This window comes from Capricornis sumatraensis, chromosome X (genome assembly GCF_032405125.1).
Source record: "Capricornis sumatraensis isolate serow.1 chromosome X, serow.2, whole genome shotgun sequence".
NCBI lineage: Eukaryota > Metazoa > Chordata > Mammalia > Artiodactyla > Bovidae > Capricornis > Capricornis sumatraensis.
The window spans coordinates 75,169,937-75,176,737 of record NC_091092.1 but is presented as its reverse complement, the minus strand read 5'-3'; positions in this window follow the sequence as shown (position 1 = coordinate 75,176,737).

The following is a 6,801-nucleotide window of genomic DNA, read 5'->3' as shown; positions in this document are numbered from 1 at the left end:
CTATAAATTAGGTTCCTAAGTTTCAATTTTCTCACCTGTAAAACAGGAATTATAATACGGAGTCTAACTGCTTCACAATGCTGAATGAGATAACCTATATAAAAGTGTTCTGAATAGGTATTATGTATATGCATGTGAAGGATATTCACTGATACATGCAATTGGTTAACTGCTTCCTGTACTTTTTAGTGAAAGTGAAAGTCGCTCAGACATGTCTGACTCTTTGCAACCCCATGGACTATGCCGTCCATGGAATTCTCCAGGCCAGAATACTGGAGTGGGTGGCCTTTCCCTTCTCCAGGGGATCGTCCCAACCCAGGGATTGAACCCAGTTCTCCCGCATTGCAGGCAGATTCTTTACCAGCTGAGCCACAAGAGAAGCACACTTAGGGCTCATCTCAAATTTATAATTCAAAAGAATAAACATCAATATCTTAGGAATTAGTGAACTAAAATGGACGGGAATGGGCGAATTTAATCTGGATGACCATTATATCTACTACTGTGGGCAAGAATCCCATAGAAGAAATGGAGTAGCCCTCATAATCAGCAAGAGTCTGAAATGCAGTACTTGGGTGCAACCTCAAAAATGTCAGAATGATCTCGGTTCATTTCCAAGGAAAGCCATTCAACATCATAGTAATCCAAGCCTATGATCCTACCATCAATGCCAAAGAAGCAGAAGTTGATCAGTTTTATAAAGACCTAGAAGACCTTCTAGAACTAACATCAAAAAGAGATGTTCTATTTATCATTGAGAATTGGACTGCAAAAATAGGAAGTCAAGAGATACTTGGAATAACAGGTAAGTTTGGCCTTGGAGAACAAAATGAAGCAGGGCAATGGCTAACTGAATTCCGCCAAGAGAATGCACTGGTCATATCAAATACCCTTTTCCAGCAACACAAGAGATGACTTTATACATGGACATCACCAAACAGTCAATACCAAAATCAAATTGATTACCTTCTTTGTAGCTGAAGATGGAGAAGTTGTATACAGTAAGCAAAAAAACAAGACCTGGAGTTGACTGTGGCTCAGATCATCAGCTTCTCATTGCAAAATTCACGCTTAAACTAAAGAAAACATGGAAACCACTAGGCCAGCCAGGTATGACTTTAATCAAATCCCCTATGAATATGCAGTAGAGGTAATGAATAGATTCACAGGACTAGAAGTTGTAAACAGTGTGCCCAAAGAACTATGAACTGAGGTTCATAATTTTGTACAGGAGGCTGCGAACAAAACCATCCCAAAGAAAATGAAGAACAAGAAGACAAAGTGGTTACCTGAAGAAGCCTTACAAATAGCTAAAGAAAGAAGAAAAGCAAAAAGCAAGGGAGAAAGGAAAAGGTATGCTCAACTAAATGCAGATTGCCAAAGAACAGCATAGAGAGACAAGAAGGACTTCTACAAAGAACAGTGTATAAAACTAGAAGAAAACAACAGAAGGGGAAAGACTAGAGATCTCTTCAGGAAATTGGAAATATCAAGGGAATATTTTGCTTAAAGATGGGCACAATAAAGGACAAGTATGGTAGAGACTAGTCAACGCTGAAGAGATCAAGAAGAGATGGAAAGAACACACGAAAGAACTGTACAAAAAAGATCTAAATGAACTAGATTACTACAATGGTGTGGTCAGCCACCCAGAGCCGGACATTCTGGAGAGAGAAGTCAACTGGGCATTAGGGAGCACTGCTGTTATTAAAGCTAGTGGATGCAATGGGATTCCAGTAGAACTATTCAAAATCCTAAAGGATAATGCCATCAAGGTGTTGCATTCAATATGTCAGCAAATACGGAAGACCCAACAGTAGCCACAGGACTGGAAAAGGTCAATCCTCATCCCAATTGCCAAGAGAGGTAGTACTAAAGAATGTGCTAACCATTGGGCCAATTGCATTCATCTCCCATGTTAGTGAGGTCATGTTTAAAATCTTGCATGCTAGGCTTCAGCATTATGTGAACCAAGAACATCCAGATGTCAAAGGTGAGTTTAGAAAAGGAAGAAGAACCAGAGATCAAATTGCCAACATTTGCTGGATTATAGAGAAAGTTAGGGAATTCTAGAAAAAAATATCTACCTCTGTTTCATTGACTATGCCAAAGCCTTTGACTGTGGATCATAATAAACTGTGGAAAGCTCTTAAAGAGATGGGAATATCAGACCATCTTACCTGTCTCCTGAGAAACCAGTCAAGAAGGAACAGTAAGAACCCTGTATGGAACAACTGATTGGTTCAAGATTGAGAAAGGAGTATGACTGGGCTGTCTGCTGTCACTGTGTTTAATCTATATGCTGAGAATCATGAGAAATGCTGGGCTGGATGCTACAAGCTGGGATCAAGATAGGTGGTAGAAACATCAACAATCACAGATATGTGGATGATACCACTCTAATGGCAGAAGGAACTAAAGAACTTCTTGATGAGGGTGAAGGAGGAGAGTGAAAAAGCTGTCTTAAAATTAAATATTAAAAAAAACTGAGATCATGGCATCCTGCTCCATTACTTCATGGCAAATAGAGGGGGAACAAGGTGAAATAGTGACAGATTTCCTCTTGGGCTCTAAAATCACTGCAGATGGTGACTGCAGCTGTGAAATCAGAAGATATTTGTTTCTTGGCAGGAAAGCTATGACAAACCTAGACAGAACAGAGACATTTCTCTGCTGACAAAGGTGCATATAGTCAAGGCTATGGTCTTCCCAGTGGTCATGTATGGTTGTGAGAGCTGGACCGTTAAGTGGAGTGCCAGAAGAATTGATGCCTTTGAACTGTGGTGCTGGAGAAGACTCCTGAAAGTCCCTTGGACAGCAAGGAGATCAAATGAGTCAATCTTAAGTGAAATCAACCCTGAATACTTGTTGGAAGGACTGATGCTGAAGCTGAAACTCCAGTGTTTTGGTCATCTGATGTGAACAGCAGACACGTTGGAAAAATCCCTGATGCTGGGAAGGATTGAGGGCAGAAGGAGAAGAGGCCATCAGAGGATGAGATGGTTGGATGGCATCACTGATGCATTGGACATGACCTTGGGCAAACTTCAGGAGATGGTGAGGAACAGGGAGGCCTGGTATGCTGCAGTCCATGCAGTTTCAAAGAGTCGGACATAATTGGGTGACTGAACAACACTATGTATATGCATGTGAAGGATGTCTACTGATACATGCAGTTGGTTTATTGCTTCCAAATAAGCAACTTTTTAGGGCTCATCTCAAATTTGTAACTCAAAACCTAAAATGAAGTTTACAGTCATCTCAATTATTACAGGAGACTTTCCCGACTTTTTCTTTATCTGGCTTTGTATTTCCATCAAAAAGTGGGAAACAAAAGCACTGTATTCACATCTGTCAATTTTGCTGTTAGTATCTTTGGTGTGGCTTCTTTGCTGCTTATTATGATCCTTTGGTTTTCAAAGATCCATACTACCCACTACATCTATGACCTCTACAACCACAGAGAATTGTAAGATCTTCATCCATTTTTCTTTGTATCTGGTCCAGCACCTAGAAAGATTCCTGGAAAATAGTAAGGACTCAACCACTATTTGTTAACGGAATGATTTCATGAATCTGTAGGTGTGTATTAAAAAAAGACTGGATTTCAGTTGAAAAGACTGGGGTTCCTGTCTTGGCTCTACTCTGTTTTGTGTGACTTTGGAGAAATTACTTTAGGAAAGAGAATTACATAGATATCATCTATAAATGAGGCTTGATAATCCTCAAACCTTTTTTTTGAGAATTAAAAGAGAATGTATCAGTTCAGTTCAGTTCAGTCGCTCAGTCGTGTCCTACTCTTTGTGACCCCATGAATCGCAGCACGCCAGGCCTCCCTGTCCATCACCATCTCCCGGAGTTCACTCAGACTCATGTTCATCGAGTCCATGATGCCATCCAGCCATCTCATCCTCGGTTGTCCCCATCTCCTCCTGCCCCCAATCTCTCCCAGCATCAGAGTCTTTTCCAATGAGTCAATTCTTCACATGAGGTGTCCAAAGTACCGGAGCTTCAGCTTTAGCATCATTCCTTCCAAAGAAATCCCAGGGTTGATCTCCTTCAGTATTGACTGGTTGGATCTCCTTGCAGTCCAAGGGACCCTCAAGAGTCTTCTCCAACACCACACTTCAAAAGCATCAATTCTTCGGCGCTCAGCCTTCTTCACAGTCCAACTCTCACATCCATACATGACCACAGGAAAAACCATAGCCTTGACTAGACGGACCTTAGTCAGCAAAGTAATGTCTCTGCTTTTGAATATGCTATCTAGGTTGGTCATAACTTTTCTTCCAAGGAGCAAGCGTCTTTTAATTTCATGGCTGCAATCACCATCTGCCGTGATCTTGGAGCCCAAAAAAATAAAGTCTGACACTGTTTCTACTGTTTCCCCATCTATTTCCCATGAAGTGATGGGACCGGATGCCATGATCTTCATTTTCTGAATGTTAAGCTTTAAGCCAACTTTTTCACTTTCCTCTTTCACTATCATCAAGAGGCTTTGTAGTTCCTCTTCACTTTCTGCCATAAGGTTGGTGTCATCTGCATATCTGAGGTTATTGATATTTCTCCCAGCAATCTTGATTCCAGCTTGTGTTTCTTCCAGCCCAGCGTTTCTCATGATGTACTCTGCATAGAAGTTAAATAAGCAGGGTGACAATATACAACCTTGACGTACTCCTTTTCCTATTTGGAACCAATCTGTTGTTCCATGTACAGTTCTAACTGTTGCTTCCTGACCTGCATACAGATTCCTCAAGAGGCAGGTTAGGTGGTCTGGTATTCCCATCTCTTTCAGAATTTTCCACAGTTTATTGTGATCCACATAGTCAAAGGCTTTGGCATAGTCAATAAAGGAGAAATAGATGTTTTGCTGGAACTCTCTTGCTTTTTCCATGATCCAATGGATGTTGGCAATTTGATCTCTGGTTCCTTTGCCTTTCTAAAACCCCGTGTCCCAGGTCAGTGGCGGCCGGGAGGAGACACCCCGCGTCCGAGGTCAGGGGCAGTCAGGAGAAGCCACCTCGTGCCCAAGGCCAGGGGCAGTGACCTTGAGGAGCCACCCACGCCCGAGGCCAGGGCCAGCAGCTGGGAGGAGTAACCCGAGGAGCAATGGCTGAGTAGGCACAGGAGGGCCTAGAGGAGCTATGCCAAGTTGAAGGTCAGGAACGGTGGTGGTAAGGAGATACTCCTCGTCCAAGGTAAGGAGCAGCAGCTGTGCTTTGCTGGAGCAGCCGTGAAGAGATACCCCACGCCCAAGGTAAGAGAAACCCTAGTAAGATGGTAGGTGCTGCAAGAGGGCATCAGAGGGCAGACACACTGAAACCATACTCACAGAAAACTAGTCAATCTAATCACACTAGGACCACAGCCTTGTCTAACTCAATGAAACCAAGCCATGCCTGCGGGGAAACCCAAGATCGGCGGGTCATGGTGGAGAAGCCTGACAGAATGTGGTCCACTGGAGAAGGGAATGGCAAGCCACTTCACTATTCTTGCCTTGAGAACCCCATGAACAGTAGAAAAAGGCAAAATGATAGGATTCCAAAAGAAGAACTCCCTGGGTCATTAGGTGCCCAATATGCTACTGGAGATCAGTGGAGACATAACTCCAGAAAGAATGAAGGGATGGAGCCAAAGCAAAAACAATACCCAGTTGTGGATGTGACTGGTGATAGAAGCAAGATTTGATGCTGTAAAGAGCAATATTGCATAGGAACCTGGAATGTCAGGTCCATGAATCAAGGCAAATTGGAAGTGGTCAAACAAGAGATGACAAGAGTGAACATAGACATTCTAGGAATCAGCAAACTAAAATGGACTGGAATGGGTGAATTTAACTCAGATGACCATTACACCTACTACTGCGGGCAGGAATCCCTCAGAAGAAATGGAATAGCCATCATGGTCAACAAAAGAGTCCGAAATGCAGTACTTGGATGCAATCTCAAAAACGACAGAATGATCTGTGTTTGTCTCTAAGGCAAACCATTTAATATCACAGAGAATGTATAGAAGCTCTTTATTGATTATAAACCACCAAATTTAAAGTGTTCTCATAAATCATTAGTGAATTTTACTTCAATAGCATCTTGAATAATTAAACTGACTAGGTAAATAGATTTGCTAATGATTATTGCTTAGTACAGTTAAGTATACGAATGGCCATCTCTTAAGAGTGAAAGCACAAGAACACTGGTGGTTGTATTGCTCTAATTCATATTCTGTGTCACTGAGAATGAAGTCATTTGCCTAATGCGACACTAAACAAAATGACTTCAGTACAGTTTTGGTCGATGTCTCACTGTACTCTGTTTAAATTATCAGTAATAAAAAACAGTATATTTCCATGTTTCCCTTTAGAGTACTCATTGGCAAAGTAGCCATTTAATTGCTCCTACCCACTTCAAGTTAGCCAATTCAGTTTTTAAACCCAGAGATCCTTTGAGTCATACTCTGTGCTAGGAAAAAAGATGCACAGACTTTCAAAAAGGAATGGGATTATAGTACAGGGCTGCAATTTTTTTTCATCCAATCAAACTTAAGCTGTCTATAATTACAACCAATAGTGTACTGACTTAGAGGGTCAGACACAAAGCAGAGAAAATGGGAGACAAAAAAGGTGAAAAATACCATTAATACCAATAGGGAAAGAACAACCAAACAAAGAAAAAATGGAAAAGAGAGCCAGATCAAGACTCAGGTCTCATCAAAGGCCTCGATATTCCTGTTAACCATTAATCATATTTGTTTGAATCTCTGTACATGTTGGTTATGCTACTGTGTGGAACAATGAATTTTAAG